At 33.5% G+C, this 23389-nt stretch overlaps 1 protein-coding gene across 1 annotated transcript in view; it reads left to right on the forward strand.

The window, feature by feature from the left end:
• Positions 1-375: 375 nt before the first annotated feature.
• Positions 376-23389, forward strand: part of TFPI (tissue factor pathway inhibitor) — a 70890-nt gene continuing 47876 nt past the window's right edge. Inside the window, exons 1-2 of the mRNA XM_077780254.1 lie at positions 376-462; positions 3682-3812. The gene's annotated coding sequence lies outside the window, so the exon portion shown is untranslated. The remainder of the gene's footprint in view (positions 463-3681; positions 3813-23389) is intronic.

Consider the following 23389-nt stretch of genomic DNA (forward strand, 5'->3'; position numbering starts at 1 on the left):
TTGGGCAGCATCTCATCTAGAAAATAGAGGAGAGCTCCAAGGTGCTGTACAAAAATTGAAGGTTTTTATAGGAAGTAGATGGAACAAGAAAGTAAAATAAAAGAAAGGATTGTTCCAAGCAAGGTCACTTTTCCTTAGAGTGAAGGGGCAGGAGATCATATTGGGTGAATTATCTCATCTGCCTTTGGGGATGTGTGAGGGCCCATGTGACAGATTACTTCATTGGTGCTAATCAGGAAATTCATGACTAACAGGTTAAGATTTACTTTTTTTGCTGGGGAAGGTTGAAACTGTAGTGAGGAATTAAGCCACAGTTTAGTGACTTGGCCTAAGTGAGGCCATTTTGGGCCTCTGGTTATCTTTTTAACAGGGGAAGAAGAGATTGAGTACAAGGATATATGTGTTCAAGTGCTTAGGAGAACTGGAAGTAGACCTGGAGAAGGACTCAGCTGCAGAATTCAGGTACTCTCTCTCACCTCTCCTGCTCCGACTCTTGTCTTGCTTTCATTCTTTCCCATCCCCTCTCAGAGGCTCCACATTCTCTGTCATTCTTATCATCATTCTCTCTCACCTGGCTTTTCCCACATAATCATCTTGCATATACCACGTTAGCTGCCAGTCCTTCTCTATCTCAGCTTTTTAGTTAAGAGCTTGGCACCTACTCTATGCTTTTTCTACAGCTCTTAGTTCAAGTTCTAAAAAATAAATCTGATTGGCTGAGCTTAACTCTACCCCAACAGAGCCTGTAGATTAGCCCAAAATTTATTAGTGTTCATTCCAATCCAAAACCAGGCAAATTTCCTCAACAACGTGAGTAGGAGGGGAACGCTGAATGTGTTTGAGTGCCAGAGTCTGAGGTAATAAAGGGTACTAAATATGCAGCAAAGTTTCATTGTTAAAACCAAAGTTTTAATACACAGACCAAAAGTTTTGTTTGTTCGTTTGTTTTGTGGTTTTGGTATGAAGTACAGAATAGGTGTGAGAAAACACGAAAGAATATTTAAGCATCTGCACTTTGAAGTCAGATGACACGATGTGAATGAGAGCTCCACAGACTACACTTGACCTTCCAAAACCTGTGGAACTGCCATTAGAAGGGAGTGGGATTTGTCACCCCCAAAACATGCCTCTCTGGCACGAGGACTATTTTAGGCTGTTTTTTGTTTTGTTTGATTTGGGGTTTGTTTGGTTTTGTTGCCAAGTTAGAAAGAAAATATTTTTATTTAATATTTCATTGGCTTGCCTTATAATTTTTATTTACTTAAATTTCCTTAAATGAAGTATAGCTGATAATATTACATTAGTTTCAACACAGTGATTGAACTGGCATTATGCTGTGCTCATCACAATCATAGCCACCTACTATCTGTCACCATACACCACTATTACAATAGCATTGACCATATCCCCTGTGTTGTACCTTTTATCCTCCTGACATTCATTCCACAACGGAAAGTCTCTATCTCCCACTTAGGATGATTACTTTAAAAAAAAAAAAAAAAGACAGACACAGGAGGAAAAGCTTTGACAATGGAGAACTTATCTTTTTATAAGGGACACTTGTTTATAAGAGAAATCTCCCTCAGTACAGTTGTCTCCCTCTCTGTATCAGGAAAAAGAGAATAACTCAATCTCTAGAAATTCATCAGTGGAGAAAGTAAAGACTTAACTTTGCATAGAAACTTAGTCCTAGTTCACCGTGCTGTTCCCAATCATCTCTCATAACTGGCTCACTCACCCCCGACATCCTCTTTTGTCTTTAGAGATGTTTAAGGTGGTGGCTTGGGCCACTTCAAGGAGTCATTCTTTTTCCCTGGGTATCTCCCATGTATACAGAAAGTATACATGTTATTAAACTTCTGTTTGTTTCTCCCTGTTAATCTTTTATTATAGGGTGGTCTCACTCAAGAACCTAGAAGGGTAGAGGGAAAATTATTTTTTTCTCTCCTACACCATTTTCTGGAGGACAGAATTTTATTTGTCCTTCAAGGTCCTTCTAGCTGGAATAACAATTAAATTGAGATGAGATAGATTAACAGGAGAAAATAAAATTTAATTTTATACATATGGGACATCTACACAGATGTGGAAATTCCAAAGACAGTCCGACAAAATGATATATGTGTCATTCTGAACTAAGGAGAAAGGGTTAGGGGTCTGGGACTTCAAAGGGAAAGCATGCAATTCAATGGATGATAATAAAGAGTAAATCTTTGGTAAACAAACATTTGCAGGGCTATCCAAACCAACAGGACCTAGGAGACTTTGATCAAACAGGTCTTGCTAGGTTCTTCTCTACCATTCCTAATTCATACCACAATGTAGTTATCTCTAGTGATAGCTCTATTTCTGAAGCAGAACATCGGTCTAAATTCTTTCAGGTTGCCATGGGAAAGGTAAACAGTCTTTTCTCAATCTGCTGAGTTTCGAGTGCTTTTAAATAAAAAATAATCTTCATGCCAAAGTGAGCCATCTTGGGGTAGCCTGCCCTAAGCACCTTCTTCATAAGCTAGTTGTGAGAATTAAATAAGGTTATTTATGTTCTAGACCCCTAATAATTATTCAACAAATATTAAAAATACAGAAGAAGAAAAGTTACCCCTCACACAGAGATCAAAGGAATCCAACAAACAACAAACAAACAAACAAAAAAGCTGAAGGCACAAGGAGATTCTGGAAAGGGAAAAACAAGAAACTGATGGACTTTCTGATCAAATGACTGAAACTTTCATAGAACAGTAGATTCTGAAATCTTAGGAAATCTTTAGTCATCTTAGTCTGATATGATCATAACTCCATTATGAAAACACTAAAGGTTAACCTCATGACAGCACCCTACAGCAGAACTAATGGATATACTTAAAAATTTACAAATTATGTAAAATAATAATAATATCATCATCATCATATAAATAATAATAACAAAAATTGACATTTATTGAAGGTGGGAGCCTGTCTTAAGTACTTTATGTACATTTATATGTATACATATATGTATTAATATGTATTAATGCATTTACTACATATATCAGGCCTAAGAGCCCTTATTATCAGCTTTTTAGGGAAAAAGAAATGGATGCTCAGAGACCTTAAATAATTGACCAAAGCTGCAAAACTAGCAAAGAGCTGAGGTTCAGGGTTCACAAGCCAAAATTCTGCAACAGACAATTCTCTAATCATGGGAAACTTCAGTAGCCCTCAGATTTTTTTCATCAGCGTACTGATAATATGGATAAAATAATTTGAAGAAAAAACAAACTGGAAAAAGAGGTCATTTTATTAAGTAACAATGTAATAGTAAATATATATTGTAAAAATATATAACTCTGAGGGGAAAAATGTTTTTTTTTTCTTTTTATCTGATTATAAAAAAGAATCCTGGAAAGTGAAAGATAGAGTTCCTCAAGAACACTAATTCTGAGTTCTGTTTCCTTCGTTCTGTCCCTAATAGAAAACCCTTTTGAAGTGTTTGGCGAAATTAGCCTAAATACTGTTGGAGTGACCTAAACAGGAAGCCTGGCTATTCCCAACTGCCCGTGATCTCTGAGACCAGCTCTGGGCTCCCTCTTTGCTCCAATAGACAGGAGCGACTTTGGGCTATATAATCGTCAAATTCTTACCTCGCCCTTTCACTGCTAGCAGGATCAGATTACATTTCTTTCACTATTCTCCACTCCCCAGTTTCTTGATCCGTTTAAAAGAAGAAGTAGAAAAGATAAATCTTCTCTTCAGTGCCTGGAAGGGAAAACAAAATAACCTCAACTCCGCTTTGAAAAAAATCTTTCCAAGAACTTTCTTCAGAGATTTGGCTCGTGAGTACTTGGCAATATACTTTCTAGCCCATGAGAAATAATCTTTATTTCTTTTTTCATGGGAGAAAAACGGGGTACTGAGAGGTAAAGGCTGGTAGGGGAGGACCATTGTCTGTAACCCTATAATGAAAATTGACTCTTCTCTGTAAACAAAGTAAACTCATATTTCAGTACAAAATGAAGTTCTCAGCACTTTGCATTTAGTTCTTAAGCAGATATATATGAAGTAGATATTTATACTTTAAGACTTTGAACATTTTTGTAAGAAGTTGGTGAGATGTAGACTTTCTTTTTGTAATTTTCAGCTTTTGGTGGCAATTCTTTACTAATCATGTGTAAACTGGAATTTTTTCTGAAGATTTGGTTTACTTTTAAATATTTTATATATTCACATATAAAGAAATATGAGTGAGAGACTCCCTGGCAGCCTTATGTTTAAAGAATCTTCTATTGCCTTTAATTGTTGATAGTTATGATGAAGCATAAACATTAGAATTCTTGTAAATCAAACTAAATATTATATGTCTGTATTAACTAATCTCTCTAAGGAAATACTTAAAAGTCTTCAAAGAATAAAGCTCACATTCTAAGATACTTAAATAAGCATATATATAATTTCGTTATTTGCAGTGCAATGATGTTAATTAAAGCAATAGATCACATACCTACGTGATGTACTATCATGTTCATGTTGGTTATGAATCGACATTAAAATTTGCTTCTGGTGGTTAACAAAGGCACATAACCACCGAACTATAATGAGACAAAGTTATTTAACTATGGAAAAAGCTCATTTGTATAAGTAATAACAAAAAATGAAGGCTAAACAGTGCCATGTAGGAAAAAAAGAAATGATAAGCAACAGCCACACTGTGACTCAGTGCTCTGGAAATTAGTCACAAAATGACTTTGTAAATTGTGTGATAAACACAAAGGACAGAACTCAAGCAGGAAATCTACGGCCCAGAGAGTCATATTTTATGTGTAAAGGCATACTATTTACGTCAGAAGGGAAACATGTCAATATTGAGATATTGCAAAGTTTTTAAACCTAACAAAATCCTTTCCTAAAATGTTTTTAGATTGTTTTAAATTCATGATTCTAGTGCATGATTATTTTACATTTTATCTATATCAACTCTAATATTTAAAGTAAAAAGTGAATAATGTCTTTGAAAGTGTATTGGGTATGCAATTTAATTCAGAGCCTATGGGTTAATAAAATTATATAAAATATTCATAGGGATCAAAGGGGTTAAATATTAATGTAAATATAGATAATTAACATCATAGACGTAAAAGCAAAACTTTAAAATACTTTTAACAATTCGAATAGTTATATTGGGGAACTAAATTTATCTTCAGGTGACTGACCATAGAATATTGTTGGAGAGGGACACCTGGGTACTCAACTGGTTAAGTGTCTTACTTTGTCTCAGGTCATGATCTTACAGTTCACAGGTTCAAGTCCCCTGTGGGGTTCTGTGCTGACAGCTCAGAGCCTAAAGCCTGCTTCAGATTCTGCCTTTCTCTCTCTCTCTCTCTGACCCTCCACCACTCATTCTCTCTCTCTCTCAAAAAAAAAAATTAAATAAAATCATGAAAACACTTTTTCAATAAGAAAAGAATGTTGTTGGAGAACTTTAATGTCATACATATTACTATTTGGTTCCTCTTTCTATTAGTATGCAGAATGCACAAGTTTTGTTTTGTTTTTGTTTTTTAAAAGGCATATTCTGATATCTTTAAGTTTTATCTCCAATGATTAGATCAAAATGTGCCTCCTGTCCAAATGGATTATGCCATCAGTTGGTGCTTGCAAGTCTGATAGCCTGTAGCTCCAGGCGTCACTTGCCTGTTTGTCATTCAGCTATTTTGACTAGAATCTTCTATTATAACATTTTTGCTAAATTTAAAAATAAAATAATCTATGAAGTGGGAAATTGTTTTTGTTATTAAACTATAGTTTTGTAATATAAATTTACTCTTTTCCTGAGAATTAATTTCCTGATATTTGTTTTCTATGTTATTCAAATTCAAAAAATAATTGGACAAGATGACTAACTACTAGAAGAAAAGGTCAAGTTCAAAAGGCTTTGCTTATTCCCAGAATACCTAGCAACTAACCAAACAGTAAATGAATATATTCTTTAGAATGGTTAGAAATGGTTGCTTTAAATCCAGTGTCACAAACTTTTAAGACACAAAACATCTCAGATCACTACCTAATTAGCAGGAAAAAAAAATTGCAAAGTAAAAATCTTTGCAAAATAAAAGAATAAAGGGTAGGAGAAACAATATGAAAAAGGAAGGGAATTACTTAGAATAGGATTTTTAAAAATACCTTATTTATTAGTATATATAAATAAGTTGAATGATAATATTGGTCAAAATAAGTTAATTATATCACCAACTTAATTTTGTTATGTGGACATGATCTAAGAACTTTACCGCAATCTAATTCACCTATTTCAGTAAAGGCTGTCTCTAGTCCCCTCCCTTTTTTGTTTTCCATCTAAAACATTTAACTCAGTTAATTGATTTACAGAGCTATCTTTTTAAAAGCAAAAATGTGCTGTTGTTATTGTTCCTTCTGCTGTTAAAGTTTATTTATTCATTTTGAAAGGAAGTGAGGAAGGAGCAGAAAGAGAGGAGGAGAGAGAGAGAACCCCAAACAGTCTCCCCACTGTCAGTCCAGAGCCTGATGCAGGGCTCCAACTCACAAACTGTGAGATCATGACCTGAGTGGAAATCAAGAGTTGGACAATTAACCCACTGAGCCACCCAAGAGCCCCTAAAATCAAAACTATTCTTAAATGCATTATATCTTTTATAGAAATTCTTTGTTTGGAGATATCTGAATTCAAGAAATTGAGTGACTATTGAAGTCCTCGTTTCTGAATATTAAATCATACCAAAATGAAGAAAGGTTGCAAGTTATTCCAGAAAGTTCTTTCAAGATAGACCATTTCTAGGTCTCTGAGATCCTCAATGACTGGTTTCTTCATGTGAGGTATCATCTCCAGGAGCCCAGTCTTCCCCTTGTCTTCACTTCTTCTCCAAGTGGCAGGTGTCATGTAGAACCATAGCTTAGGATTCAACTACCAAAAGGCTGAGGATGACCTAGTTATTTCCACATTTCTTCTTTCCATAACCAATAACAAAAAAATCACTGGATCCATGTCAAATCTTCTATGTTCATCTCTTTACGCCTTCCTTTGGGACTCTATGTTCTCTCTCAGTTGGAACAAACATATTTTAAATTTATTTTAAAAACAAAAGAGGAAAAGGACACCATCGTCCATAGTAGAAGTGCCAGTGATGCAATATTTCTGTGCCAATTGTTCTGTCTGGTGGACCACAGTTCCTTGAGGTGACATGGACTTATTGCAAGGAATACCACAATAAAAATGTAATAGTAGCATAGTAGCATTCTTTCTGGACAGAATAAATATTATATGTTGTTGATTAAACTATTTCAGCATCAGAAATGTGAAAGTATCAATCAATATGGCACTAATAAAACTTAGTGTTTTTCTTGCCAAGCATAATTTGCCACTGGCATCCTTCAACTCTACCACACCCTCAGTGCCACCACCACTCTGCTGCCAACCTCAGTTTATCCTTCCCGCTCATGATTCATATCAATGTCTGTCTTAGCCTCACATCCCATAATAACAATCTCTAAACATCACCTCACTCTTTACAAGGCTTAAAAATGGAGTAAACATGAGTAATAAGTGTTTATTATAATTGTTTTAAATGGAGTAATAGCTGAGTGTGATAAGCCTTCAGAATAATAGTGTTTATGCAAAATTTTGATATTTTTGAAGTTCATTTAGGAAACTTCAAATTATCTTAGAAAATGAATCAAAATGATTATATTCAAATATCATATGCCTATTCTTGCTCTTTTTTGTGCCATTTTCAAATATACATGAATATAAAATGAATGAATTTCTGATTCATGATACAAGAATGAACCTTGAAACCATGCTAAAGTGAAATAAACCAGACACAGAAGAACATATAGTATATAGTTCCATATGTATATCCAGAATAGACAAATTCATAGAGCCAGGGAGTAGATTAGAGTTTACTAACATCTAGAGGAAGGCACGAATGGTGAGTTACTGAATAATGCATACAGAGTTTCTGTCTGGAGTGGTAAGAAATTTCAGAAATATATAATGGTAATGATTGTGTAACATTGTGAATGTAATTGATGCCACTGAGTTGTACACTTAAAATGGTAAAAATAGCAGGGGCACCTGTGTGGCTCAGTTGGTTGCACCTCCAACTCTTAATTTCACCTCAGGTCATGATCTCATACTTCATGAGACTGAGCCCCATGTCTGGCTCTGTGCTGACAGCATACAGCCTGCTTGGAATTCTCTCCTTCCCTCTCTCTCTACCCCTCCCCACTTGTGCTCTCTGTCAAAAATAAATAAATAGATGTTAAAAATGGTTAAAATAGCAAATTTCATGGTATATCTGCTTTACCACAATAAAAAATAAAACTATTAAAAAGAATTCAGTTTAAAGAATTCTAGATTCCTTTTTTATTGTCTCAATAGAATAAAAGTACAAATATTATAATGTTGGATACCCACACTAAAAAAAAAAAAATGACAATGGGATCTTCCTGTTTTGTTTCATGATGACAATTGGAACATATTTTTACCTGATATTGCTGTACTGGAGGCTAATTTTTTTTTTATTCATATTGTCTTTTTTGGTTTTGGTATCAGGGTAATTCAGGTCTCACAGATTGAATTGGCAAGTACTCCCTACCTTCTGTTAAATTTTCTGGAGTAGTTAAGGTAAAGTTCGTATTATCTCATCTTTAAATGTTTGATAGAATTCACCAGTGAAACCATCTGGGTGGGGCTGAAGTTTTCTTTGTGGAAAGGTTTGTAATTTCAAAATTCAAAAAAATTATAGGCTATTCAGATTATCTACTTCTTCTTGAGTGAGCTTTGGTAGTTTGTGTCTTTTCAAATTGGTCCAGTTATCTAAGTTGTCAAATGTATAGGCATGAAAATATTTCCTTATACTAGAATCCGTAATGATGTGAAACCTCTGCTTCTTGATATTAGTTGTTTTGTACATTCTCTATTCTTTTATCAGTCTGTATCAAGGTCTTTTCACTTTTCACTTGGATGTTCATATATAAAATAGACTTTTAGGCAATATATAATTTGGTCTTGATGCTTTATTCAACCTGGAAATATTTGCCTTTAAATTAGGGTGCTTAGAACACTTATATCTGATGTGATAATTGATATGTTTGCATTTATGTCTCTCATTTAGCTATTGTTCTATTGGTCCTATGTATTNTTTTCTATTTGTTCTTTTTATTTTTTTTTTTTTTTTTTAGTTACTTGGGGTCTTTTGAATTCAGCATTATGTATGATAATATTTTACTGCCTTTGTTGGTTTATTTGCTATCATTCTTTGTTATTCAGTGGCTGTTTTGGGGCTTAGAGTAAACATCTTTGGCTAATCCAATTCTGCTTTCAAGCCATTTCTCTAATAGTACAAGAAATTTCAAACAGTATAATTCTACTTTTCCTTCCCTGGCCTTTGTGCAGTTGTTGCCATACATTTTGTTTTCATATGTGTTATAAATGTATGTCATCATTCTGGTTTCGATTAGTAATCTTTAAAACAAAATAATGTTTTTTTAAATATTTTTATTTATTTCTAGGAGAGGGAGAGAGAGATAGCATGAGCAGGGGAGGGTCAGAGAGAGGGAGACGCAGACTCTGAAACAGGCTCCAGGCTCCGAGCTGGCAGTCAGCACAGANCACGTGGGGCTTGAGCCCACATAGTGTGAAATCATGACCTGAAGTCAGATGCTTAATTGACTGAGCCACCCAGGTGCCCCTCAATTAGTCATCTTTTTAAAATAAACTTTTTAAAAACATTTAAAAAAAAAAATAAAATAAACTTTTTACTTAAATACATTTAGATTTGCAGAAAATTTATGAAGCTAGAAAGACTAGCCATATACTCCAAACTCACTTTATCAACATCTTATATTAGTATGACACACTTGTCAAAATTGATGAGCTAACTATCCTTTAAAGAGATTTAAATGTTAAAATCTTTTCTATTTGCCCATGTAGTCACATGCTCAGGCATCTTCATTTCTTTGTACTGATCCATATTTCCATATGATTCCATTTGCCTTCATAGGCACATTCTTCTCTTTCCAGGACTCCAATTACATGTATATTATTTAAGATGCTTTTAAAGTACCTCACATCTCAATTATTTATGCCAGTTGAGACAAACAAAATCCCAAATGATAAATATTATAGACAATATATATATTTAGCATTAGAATTTGGTCTTATAATCATGTGAGAGTGGCTACATTATTCAGGTTTCTACACATCTTATTTGAGTTCTGTGGTTTTAATCTCATTTAGCAGAGTTGTTCAGTCCATGAGGAAAGGAAACAGGTACACAACAAAGAAACTATTATGCATCCACACCCTGATGTTAATGTGCTTTATCAAATATTATGAGATAAGCAATATATCTTAGAAACACCTAAACCTTTCTTTCACTGCCCATAATTGTATTCCTATTTTAGTCTTCCCAGGATTAACCTTTTTGTGTGTGTTTTGTATGTTTTCTTTTAAGGAACTGCTGATGAATGTATCAACTAAAGAAAGATGTTTAATCCAGGAGAATTTAAATTAGCCACAATTCACATGGCAAGAGATTTCTCTTTTTTTTCCCTCTCTATATATGGTCAGCTCCTTTAAAAGCATTTTAAGTTTGCATGAATTGTTAATTAAGGCCCTTAAAAAGGTAACAAGTCCCTGGAATACCACTCTTTACCATTTAATTGTTATATCAACATTATGCTCCTCCTCACTACCACTTACCTGCATTCCATATTATCATCTCCATATTTAGAAGCCAGAAAGATACAAGTGACCATCTATCCTTGTAATAGATACTGGATGCCTCAATTAAAAAGACATGAGTGAGTGGGCATCCATAGATGCCCAGATGTTTATGAAAAATATCTGTGCATATGTGTATTTGTATTTTAGAAAAGAGTCTTATTTCCCATCAGATCTCAGGAGCTTACATCTCACCATGAAGGACATATTTGAGACATGATTAAATATCTAAAGAAAACAGTATAACAGTATACAGTTAGGATCAAAAAGAGTATCAATTAATCATATGTCCTGGAGAAATCAAGATAAAGAAGTTATCTTTATAAAGTTTTTTTGAAGATTTTATTTTTAAAATAATCTCTACACCCAATGTGGAGCTTGAACTCACAACCCCGATATGAAGGGTCTAGTGCTCTACCAAATGAAGCAGCCAAGTGCTCCTCTTTATAAAGTTTTTGGTGTGAGATAAGTCATAAAGTTATCCAATGAAAAAGAAATCTTCGAGAAAAGATCTTTTTGAGAAGCCAAGGAGAGCTTAAATCATTCTAAGCTCTCTTTCAGTTCCATCATTACAGTTAAATAAGCAGATTCAATTTTTAATATCTTCAAAGCTGACCATTAACTATATGCTTTTTATATAAGAGATCCTTTGCATGATACAAAAAGTATACAATGCCATACAGTTTAATAATTATAAATTAATTTAGTTATTAATATTTAAAGTAGCTTGCAAAAAAATCAAAACTGTTCTCTATTCTCAGAACATTACACTCAAAGGAATTTAAATAGGGCATTTAACAAGAAGATGTTATCGGATCCCTGATTATATGAGTATGTATTAGATTGAATTTGGATAGGAGAAAAAGAAATAATAATTTGGACAAACTAACTGGTCTTTATAAAAATGTAGAATGATGAGCATTCATTTTAAGGAATCAGGAAAAACAGAACTATTTATTGGATCCTCTGAATAAAAAAGGAAGTGCCACCAATTGCCTTTTGTCCTCTGGGACTATAGTTCTCATTCTTTTATGGGTCTGACATTTTATAGTCTAAATTGAAGTAGTTGAAGATCAACATGCTAATGGTTCTTGGAAGTCTATGACTCAGCTCCCTGGGGTCTCCCTGTTCCTTTACAGTGATGATTCAGAGAAGTTGAATTCAGGATGTCATCTAAACATATGGGTACAGTCATGAACGGCTGCAATTCCAATCTTGAACTAAGTTCAGATACCTCCAGATACTTTTCACTGGAGCATAAGCATAAATTCCAGGAATAAATTGGGCTAGTATGGGAAGTAGAGTCACTCTGATAAGGAAAGATGAACTCAAAGAAATGACACCTTCTTCTAAAGAAAAAAAAGGTCTTACAAATTTAACTGTTAAATCTAGGCAACATAATTACACACATATTTTTCTAAAAGACCTTTGTAATTATGAGTAAATATAAAACAAAGAATCTTTGGCATTATTTCCTCTATTATGTGTTTCTACTTCATTTCCCTTTGTTCATTATATTTTTAGTCTGAAAAGATCTATATCACATTTTTTTCAGAATTAGAGATTTTTAGAAATATTTTTACATATTTACATTTTCCCTACTCATAACTTCTAATTATCTCTCTATTCTCCTCTCTCCTCCACCCCCCAAAACTTCTCAATTTTCCTTCTCAATTTCCCAGGTCTCTGTTCTCTCTAACAATAAGAATTAATATTTCTTAGGGGCGCCTGGGTGGCTCAGACAGTTAAGTGCTCGACTTCAGCTCAGGTCATGTACTCACAGTTCATGGGTTCAAGCCCTGCTTCGGGCTCTGTGCTGAAAGCTCAGAGCCTGGAGCCTGTTTCAAATTCTGTGTCTCTCTCTGTGACCCTCCCCTGCTCGTGCTCTGTCTCTCTCTGTCTTAAAAAATAAACTATAAAAAAACAATAAAAAATTAATATTTCTTATTATTTAAAGGGAGATCATTTTTCCTTTTTAAAGATAGAAACACAGAAAAAAATTTTAAAGATTTTAATTGTTTTCATTGAGGAGTTTCTTCTTGACTTATTTTACTTATAGGACATAGGTCCAAAACAGAGAATAAAAATCCCCTAGTGAGAACTTGATGAAATGTTACTTTCTAGAGACCGTAAATAACCAGAAATCCACGCTAGGGGAAAAAAGAGGAAGATATTTGCAAGAACAGAGGGTCTTTGTTGTGAGAATAGAAAGCACAGTTGCCTTTTCCTTGAATGTTCCCAATTCCTATGTTTGAATTGAAGTTCTGCCAATTTGCAAATGTAAGACTTTGGAGGGGGTGGTTCTGGGATTCAGTTTTCTTTTTAAAACATACTTATCCCTATTTTTTTTAATCTCTACTAATATCTAATTGTATCATCATGTTCTCCACTTCAGTTTTTATTTTTTAAATAGTTTACACGTGTATGCTATTCGGTTATAGCATGAAGATATTCATCCTTTCTCCCTAATGTTACCATTTCCTTTCTATGAGACTGTCTTTACTTTTATTTCTTACATTATAAATGACAAGAAGTTAGGCCTACACAGTGAACAGCTTTTAATGTATTATTCTTAGAAGAAACTCCCCAGCTTTATAAAATCATGTGACAACTGCTTCTGAATGTAAAACAAAGAGAGTAACAAAGTTTTTTTTATCAATGAGATTGTCACAATCTAAAACACAGGTAAGTGTTATGATCTGCCCTATTAACTAACATTAGGGAATTTTACATTGCACAAGTCTCCGGAAATATGACTTCCTGTAACAAGAGCCAGATCTAGTAGATGTTTCCCTAGTGGACTGCCAATCTTTAAGTAAACACGAATAAAGTCAATAGTCTGCAGTTACTTCAGGACGTATTTTGTTGTTGTTTTATTTTTTTAATCACCCTGTGTTTCTAATATTAATTTACTTATCAAGTCAGAATGTTTTGCTTCATTGTTTTCCATATTTTATCTTTACTCTGGGTGTATTTCTAGAACATAATCTAAAAATTCAACTCTTGTAGGGGTGCTGATTACTTTAGTCAGTAGAGCATGTGACTCTTGATCTCTGGGTGCTGAGCTGGACTCTCAAGTTGGGCAGCAAGAGTACTTAAAAAATGAAAAATAAAAAAATTAAAAGACACTGAAATTATTTTTAAGAACTTTAAAAACTGGACTCTTAGAGCAAAACATCAGACATTATTTTAGTGTTAAAACAGTTTTAATGATAAGAAAAGGGGATACCTGGGCTTTGTAGTACTGATACTATTTTATTATCCCCCAAGCATCCTTTAATCAAAACATTTGAAACAAATTGGTTAGTAACCAATTTGTGAAAGTAAAAATAGCAAAATAACTGTCAGTTAAGTTACATTTGGCTGGGGGTAGGACAAAACCATAGCCAACTAGCTTATATAATTAGGCTATTTACCTCATTATATCATCTTATTGTACAAAGGATAGAGGTAATATGCCTCAAGACCAGGTTCTCCTGTAATTTTATTTCTATCATTTATAGCAGGTGGTCTTTATCTCAGGTAATTCTCAATATTACAAGATGATTGCTTCAGTCACAAGCATCACATAAAGACAAATGGACAGAGATACCATGTGGCCTTTTCCATGTGGCTCCATTTAGAGCAAGGCCTTTTCAAAAGTACACACTCCTGAATCCTGGAAAATAGCATACTTTCTTTCTCATATCACTGGCCAGAAACTTATCATATAGAAATAATTAAACTAATCACTGTAGGGGAAATGAAATCACTATAATTAATGTGGATTAATGAAGAGTTTATTACTTATAAATTTATTCCTAGAGTAGACATAGGCTATCTTTCCCTGAAATCTGGATTTTTGTACATTTTCGGCTCACTAATATTGATAAAAAGTGGTAACAAATGGTTGTTCAATATAGAAAAAAAATAAACAAGAAAACTGAAACAACAGTTTAAAAAGTTGTAAAATGACAAAAAGATATCCATATTCTCACTACCCTAATATAAGTTCCTTTTTTAAAACATGTTTTTTCTGTACGAACATCAATTTTTACCTACCTGATCTTAAAATAGACATATAGTTTCGTATTCAGCTCTTAAAATTCATATTACCATGATTATTCCCCACTTTATCTTCTAGTCATTATCAGTTTAACTTTGTATAATATTACATCTGCTAGATGGATGTGCCGCCATATCTACTAATTATCATAATGTTGCATATCTACATTTAAAATGTAATATTTTATGCTAAAATAAACATGAGTGTGCACTTAGCCATTTTCATATATTTAAGTTTCCAAGTATGTGATACTGCTAACATATCATCTACATTTTTTGAGCAAAGAACGTACACATAGGAAAAATTATTTGTTGATGATTAAATAGCAAACCACTTATATATTTCCTCTTGCCAGCACTCCTCAAAGTCTCCCCCTTTTGGTCTTTTATCTCTGTCCAATTGGTAAAATCCAGCTATGGACTCTTCAGAAGTTTAATTTTTATATCTAGAGAGAAGGAGCACTGATTTTTGAAAGCATAAATTATTATGAATTTATAATTTTGGATTCCAGAAGTCCAGAAATCCTTTAATAAGAAATTTTCAATACCTCCTTTTATTTTGACTAGAAAAAATGCCAAACCCTCTCACTTTTAAAAGTCCACTACTACTTGACATTTTGAACAATCTCAACCTCTTATTCACCTAAAAATTGAATCATAGCAGGAAAATCTACTTTCTACTTGCTCTTCAATAACTCCTTCACATACATATATGTACACTCACACACCTGAAATGTATCATACCCCAACCCCCAAAAAAGGAATACGTCTCTTTCAAAAATATGTATTTATTATTTTTGAAAGAGAGAAAGAGCATGAGCAGGGGAGAGGCAGAGAGAGAAGGAAATAGGACCTGAAGCCACCCTGTGCTGACAGTAGAGAGTCTGATGCAGGGCTTGAACTCAAGAACTGCAAAATCATGACCTGAGCAGAAGTCAGACACTTAACCAACTGAGACACCCAGGAGCCCTCACCTCTCATTTTACTGGAATATATTCTTTCCTTCAGGGCAAAATTAGGCTCTATTCACCTATTGCCCAGGATCCTCTATTCATTTTATTTGTTTTAGCTTTGTCCCCCTCTCTCTACTGGCAGAAACATATAAAACTATACCCTCCACAAAAGTTTCCCTTAAAATCCTCTCTCTTATTTTTCAGGATATACTTATTTCAGGATATACTTATGAAATGATATCCTAACTTGCTGTGTTCACAGCCTCTGTTCCAGTTCTTTCTACAGCTCATGCTTCGACAGCTGCTGCCCACATGACTGTATCAGATCTTTTGTAATTTTTCAAGGGTATTGACAGTGTCATTGTCACTAACCCCCATGCCTTCCTTTGAACACTCTGTGCTTTAGATATTGTCAACTTGTGACAGTTTCTTGAAGTGCCCACTTCCCATAGCGTCTGTATCACTATAGTTTCCCAGGTTTCCTTCTGCTTCCCTGACTATTTCTTAGTCATCTTCTCAGATCTGTTTTCCTCATCTTCATCCTTTGGAGTTCAGTTCTCGGGTATTCCTTTCCAATCCTCACACTACCCTCAAAGAGTCACAGATTACGTAAGTTACAGTTTGTAAAAGGAAGATTGCTTCCTAGCAAGTGGTATGCAAGTGCATGTTAAATCAGTTTCATCTACTACACAGAAACAATTATCATTTAGACCTTGCTTTTCACATTTATTTTTTGGGTATTTTCTTTTCTAAAAAAAGTTTATTATTAATTTTGAGAGAGACAGAGACAACATATGTGGGGCAGCGGCAGAGAGTGAAAGAGAGAGAGAATCCCAAGCAGGCTCCACGCTGTCAGCACAATGCCCACTGTGGGGCTCGAACTCACAAAACTGTGAGATCAAGACCTGAGCCAAAACTAGGAGCTGGATACTTAACCGACTGAGCCACCCAGGTACCCCTGATTCTCACGTGTCTATCTCTAGCAGAGATGTCTGTACTGAGTTCTACATGTACATACTGGGCTTATTTCATGGCTCCAATGAATGTCTTACAACAACTTCAAACTCAAACTGCCTCATACTGAATTCATCAGCTTCCTAAGGCAACATGTTCTTTTTCTTCTCAAGCCATTGCCTGGAAACATCCACTGACCCCTTTGTTAAGTCAGGAACTGTAGCTGTCCTTGATTTTCTCTCTCCTCATCTTCCATGCAATTATAATCATCAGAGTATCTTGAATTTACTTTTGAATTTCCTCACAAATCAGCCACATCTCCCAAACTCCACTTCCAATGATATTATATGTCATAGGTACCTTTCATTTTAAAACATTATCTAGAAACTTCTGGTTTTCTGATATTTCAGAATATACTTAAACTTGATCCATAAAAACTTTCAAGTATACATGTTAGGAGGACTTTTTAGTTTTATGTTTTATATTCTCTGTGTGTGGTAAACATTTGTGATATTATGACATGAAGTATGAAAGATACCTATAATAATGCTTGATGATTTTTATATATGATAATATACTGCTTGGTTGGGTCACTCTGTGCTTCAAAATCTGAAGCACGCTAAACAATCTTATTATTTGATCCTGTCCCTTACATTTATTTCATTATTTCATTAAACGTCTATTCTTTCTTTCAAGTAAAATTTATTATATGAGCAGTTCTCTTTTCGTTAAACTTCTATGTATAACATTTCTCATACATTTTGCTCTTTATCCCAATATTTCAAGTTTTCCTCCCAATATTTCAAAGTTTTTTGACATTTCACTTTACCTAGGATGTGTTTTCCAGAAATTACTCATTCCAGGTTACAACTCTCATATTATTAAGAGCACTAATCATCTAATACTGAGTATATAGCTCAACACTGATGTTCATAATAGTATGATCTGATTTGGACACGCTGTGTCTTTTTCCCCTTATTTTGCAATGTTTTTTCAAGAGAAGAGTCTTAATCTAACTTACTTTGTTTAATATTGAGCAAAACTCAAATAGTTTAAGGGTTATAAATGAGAATGATGATGAGGTGTGGTGTTTGGTGGTATTGAAGATGTCAGGAATTCTCTTGAAAGCAGTGATTCAAACATGATTATTTAATTTGAAGATAAGCAAGGTCATTTTTTTTCGCCCTTAACCCCCTTCCATTTTTTTCCCTTGTTTCCTGAATTGGGATAAGTCATATTTATCATTCTGTAAACAAATGTGCCTATTTTTATGGTTCTCTACTCTCATCAAACTTTAGCCTCTATTCTGGAGATACTTGCTACTTCTGAAGATATTGGAGTTTGCAGGGATGAAATTTTGCTAAGGAAAGTCCACTAAAGTCACACATTATCTGATGTGTGTTTTAGACATATTATCTTCGTTCAAAATCAACACAAACAGATTATAACCTGTTCTAACCCTTTATTTAACACATGAAAAACTCAAGTTTCATGGATGTTCAAGTTTTTTCCTAATTAACTAGAAAGAACCAGACTGATGTTCAAAAGACACCTTATTTCTCCCTTATGTCCATTCTTTTCACTTTATTTTATCTTGCAGTCTTGCCCTACAAATGAAATAACATTAGTATATTTATTTGCTCTCTCATCTCCTTTTGACCCTTAATTTATTGTGAAAGAAAATAGTACTACCAGAGCAGATCCAGATATTTATTATTACCAATCCTTACTATGCATGTTCACACCTTGTAAAATATTTCTCTAATTTGGTTACAGACATTATACTGTACACAATGACAGTCACTTTTTATTGCGATTCAAATGAACGATTGGTAAAGTTTAAAAGAGTACATACGCACTCTCACACATAGCACACATACACACCATTTTGGCAAAGGCAAAGAGATTAACACTTTCTTGAGCCCCTGAAAAACGTGTATATTGGAATTATATATGTGAAAGGCAATTTACATACACACAAATTCTTAAAAATGTACAAGATTTTGTGGCAATAATTCCTTGCCTGTGAATGTTCCAAAATGAAATAATGAAGGAAATTTTGAAATGATAAACTTCAAATATATTTATTACATTGATGTTTGTAGTGTTTATGATATTTAATTTTCTAATTGGCAAAATAATTTCTAAAACATTAAAAAAATAAATTATACACCTATTAGATGAGGTTATCCAGGTCATTTTACAGATATATGTATATCCACATGTTCAGTGACAAGGTTACCAAACTACATATGTGCTGTGATTATTCACAAACATTTGTGTAAATATTAGCACACATATACATACACTTACATAATCATATGCACCAGCATTTTTTGTTTGTTTGTTTGTTTTCCTGAGTGGGTAGGTTGATGGCTATTCTGGGATTTTCTTATCCTGTTCTTTATGTTTTATGATTTCTTAGAAATAAAAATGTATTACTTTCCCTGTTTAAGAAGACTGTTTTAATTTTGTAAATATTAAAATGAGATCAGCTGGTTAGAAAATCATCAGTCTGTCAGTGCTACTCTCCCACTTAGAATGAAGGTATTTAAATCTATTATAATTAATAATACATAGTCAAAGTAAATTTTACCTATGGTTCATATTATCTTAACAATACCAAATAGAATGCTTACTTTATTTAAAAAAACATTTATTGAGACATAATTGACATATAACTTGTGTATGTTCAAGGTGTATATGTTGATTTGATACATTTGTATATTGCAATATGATTATTACCACATTAGCTAACATCTCCATTGCATCACATAATTATCATTTGTTATTTTGTGGTGGGAACAATTAAGTCACCTGTTAATATCTTTGAAATTTATACAACAGTATTACTGTCTATAAATATCATGCTGTACATTAGATATCCAGGACTCTTTTATCTACTCGTTGCAAATTTGTACACTTGAACAATATATTCCCCATTTTCCCACTCTCATTCCCTATTAACTGCCATAGAATGATTGCTTTCCATTTTTACAGATACATCACTTAGATGAAAACTAAGTGATAATAAACTATGTTTTTTTTTCTAGATAGAATCAAACACAAATGAAATAGATGATTTCTAAATGGTTTTATTAATAAAAAATTTGCATTTTTTCCATTGCGGAGATGGGAAAAAATAATATTTCCAGTTACCTAAAATTTATAAGCTTATTATAATCAGAGAAATTCTGTTGAAAGAGGAATGTACTATATATATTTCTGAATGGAAAAGTTAAATTAGCATTATGAAAATTATAATCAAATAAGTGCAAAATACAAATAGAAACAATTTCTATATATACATTTCTTTTCTTACATTACTTTTCTATTGACTTTTTTTTATAATAAATACGAAAGAAACTGATGCTTAACTGACTGAGCCACCCAGGTGTTCCATTAGTGATTATTTTGTTATATTTATTTCTACATCACTCTATCTATAAATATGGGAAGTTGGTTTTCGACTCAAGCCTTAGCTAACCACATTCAAGAAGGGCATAGGTCAAAGCCTTAAAAAAAACATGAGGGGCGGGTGGTTTCTCTTATACTTGAGAAGAGGACACAGAAATTCACCCAGTAGTCAAAGATTGAATGAGTAGATTAGAACAAATCACACAAAGGAACAACAAAAAAGGTAATTGAAAATCTTTAAAACAATGTATTTTCTTTTTTACCCAAATTTTAGAGGAAATAGAACACATATACAAACATAAAAAATAAAATAAAATCTTGGCTAAATACCAAGTTGAAAAGAGCAAACTCCTATTTTGTTTGAGCCCCATATCAACCATATAATTATAGTTAGCTCTAGAATTATTTGGGATTAATATTCATATTGTAGATTGAGTCTTCATTTAGATTTTCTCCCTAGATGCCTGTTTTAGGCTACTTTCTTAAATTGGTTAGTTAATTATACTTGTAGGATTAGCAACCAGAGAAACTGGTTCTTATCCTGTAGTTCCTTTGGTGATATTGCCTACTCATAGTCTTTAATTTCCAGTAAAGGTAATATTTCAAAGAGAAATAAATACAGATATCAGTAATTAATATATTGAATAATATTTCCCTGAATTGTATTTAGTCTCTATCCCATAAGTCTTCTTTATTTTAAGGAAATGTTGGGAAAGTTGAGGATCTGGTCTTGCCTCTGTCACTTACTAGCCACCTAGCTATGTGATGTTGGAAAACACCTCATGTATCTCTAACATAAAGTCAGTATACCTGTTCCGTTGGCTGTATAACATTATTGTCAAAATACAGTGACCTAATAGATAAGAAATTGCTTCAAAAAATGTTAACACTTTATAAAAAATGATTTATAATGCTATATATTTGTACTTCTAATATCATTTGTTAAAATAAATGTGGTGTATATGCCATATAGCCAGGATCTCATCACATTTATCTTAATTTTAATCTTATTTCATAGATAAACAATACTGATGTCAAAATAATGCTTATAATGATGACTCAGTGTTCCAAGAATGTGGACCTGGGGGAAGTTCATAAAGAGATAAAGAAGGCTCTGTACAGACTCATTAGATTTAGTATGTGGCAAATGTGCAGTCCCACAACCTTAGACCTCTCTTGAGAAACCACCCAAACATTTGCATTCCCACAATGTATTTATTTAAAAAATACTTTTTTCCTGAGAAAAAAATCTGCCTCTCAAATCTCTTACTGAGATTATGCAAGTTCAGAAACTCTCTAGTCAGGAACAAGAGTTGGAAGCCTATTAAAAATAGTTTTTAACAGGGGCGCCTGGGTGGCTTAGTCGGTTAAGCGTCCGACTTTCGCTTAGGTCATGATCTCGCGGTTTGTGGGTTCGAGCCCCGCGTCGGGCTCTGTGCTGACTGCCGGCTCAGAGCCTGGAGCCTGTTTCAGTCTGTGACTCCCTCTCTCTGACCCTCCCCTGTTCACGCTGTCTCTCTCTCTCTCTCTCCTAGAAATAAATAAAAAACATTAAAAAAAAAATTAAAAAAAAATAAAAATAGTTTTTAACAAAAACCCATTTCTGGACCTTGGTCATTATGAATATTGGTCCATTGAAAATACTGCTTATAAAAAATGAACTTCAAAAAAAAAAAAAGAGAAAATAGAAAACTAGAAGACTCCCTAGAATGTTTTTATCTTTCTCTTCTCTCACTATAAGTTTCATTCTAATTTTTCACTTCTTCATTCCTTAACCTTGGTGTTAGTGTGCAGCTAACTCACCCAAAATGAGAAAGAGCAAAGAAGGCACATAGGTTAAAGATAAAAGCAGGCTCCAGATTGTCGTGGGCAGAAAGGTAGCCCCCCCACCCCCAACTGGGATCAGGCAAATTGAGTGGATGGCAGCAATAAACACCAAGAGAATAACAACATTAGCCACTGCTGAGCAGAAAATTGGAATTATGCTTCAAGCTATTTTTTTCCTCTTTTCTGGTTGTCAGGTTTGTCTGTCCTGTCTTTCATTGGTACACCACAGAGAAGCAGCCAAAATGAAATTCCTTTCTCTTAGACATAGCAAAGTATGCCTTGATCTTGCAAATTAATAGTAAAATTTTAAAAAAGAAGTTCAACAATATGTGAAAAAGAACATTTGAACCAAAGCTTTTCAATTATATAAGCACAATGCTAATAATACATAAGTAAACACAAAATGTAATTTTTCCAGATTAATTTCAAGATGATAAAATAACAGGAGTATGTCCCCAGAACTAAAGGTAGAATAGATCAGTAACTGTGCACATATTGTGTCATGTCTTTCCCAAAATGATGTCTAATGAAATCTAATGCTGTAATTCCAGCCTATGCTTGTCCTCGTCCATTCTCTGTGAACTTTTGGCTCTTTGAATCCTGCCATAAGTTCTCATTCACATCAATATCCACTGCCATTCTTTCTGAGTTCTCTTCCAGTCACCAAAGCCAAACTGCCAACATATTTCTACCTCTACTTGACTGTGATCCTTAGAATATTCACTTTACCTTAAGATCTGTACTGTTCACTTTCTAATTTGTAGCCCAGGAATTCTTGGCTTCCATACTAACCAAATTAGAACCAAAATGTTTCTCAGCTTGTCCCTAATATCTTTCCAAATTAGTGCTATATTTTCAATTATTTTCTAGACCTTCAGAGAATTTGAGATAACATTCTCAGGAAAGAATAAACTCCATGAAAACTGAGCTTCCATTTTTACAGTGTATCCAACATGGGGTCAAAAATTACTTATACAAATTATAATGGCTAAAATTTACTGAATAGTCACCATTCTTTTTTTTTTTACTTTATTTTTTGACTTTTTATTTAATTTTTTCCTGCCTCATTTCAAAAAAGAATTTCAAAGTAAGCTATAAACTTATAAGCAAAGATAAACTAAATTATGATTAGCTTTTGTCACCTATAATTTGTCTTCACCTGTAATCTTATCAACATTTTAACAAGTTGTATGATTCTTCAATTGACAAACAGGAGTTGCTGAATATCTATTTATTGAATTTAATTGAAATGAGAAGAAAGAAAAAAATTTGATAAATGTTTTGATAAAAGTTCTTTGAGAACTTTTTCCTTTTTTGTCAACATGCATTTCTTAAGTTTGACTATAATATGGATTTCAACTCAGAAATAATGAGATCTCTTTTTATTACTTAATGCTCATGTTAGTCCACTTTAAAATTAATGTTGACATTTTAATTACTTTGTTTATTTTATTTTTTT

Source organism: Crocuta crocuta, unplaced genomic scaffold (genome assembly GCF_008692635.1).
Source record: "Crocuta crocuta isolate KB4526 unplaced genomic scaffold, BGI_CrCroc_1.0 scaffold38, whole genome shotgun sequence".
Taxonomy (NCBI): domain Eukaryota; kingdom Metazoa; phylum Chordata; class Mammalia; order Carnivora; family Hyaenidae; genus Crocuta; species Crocuta crocuta.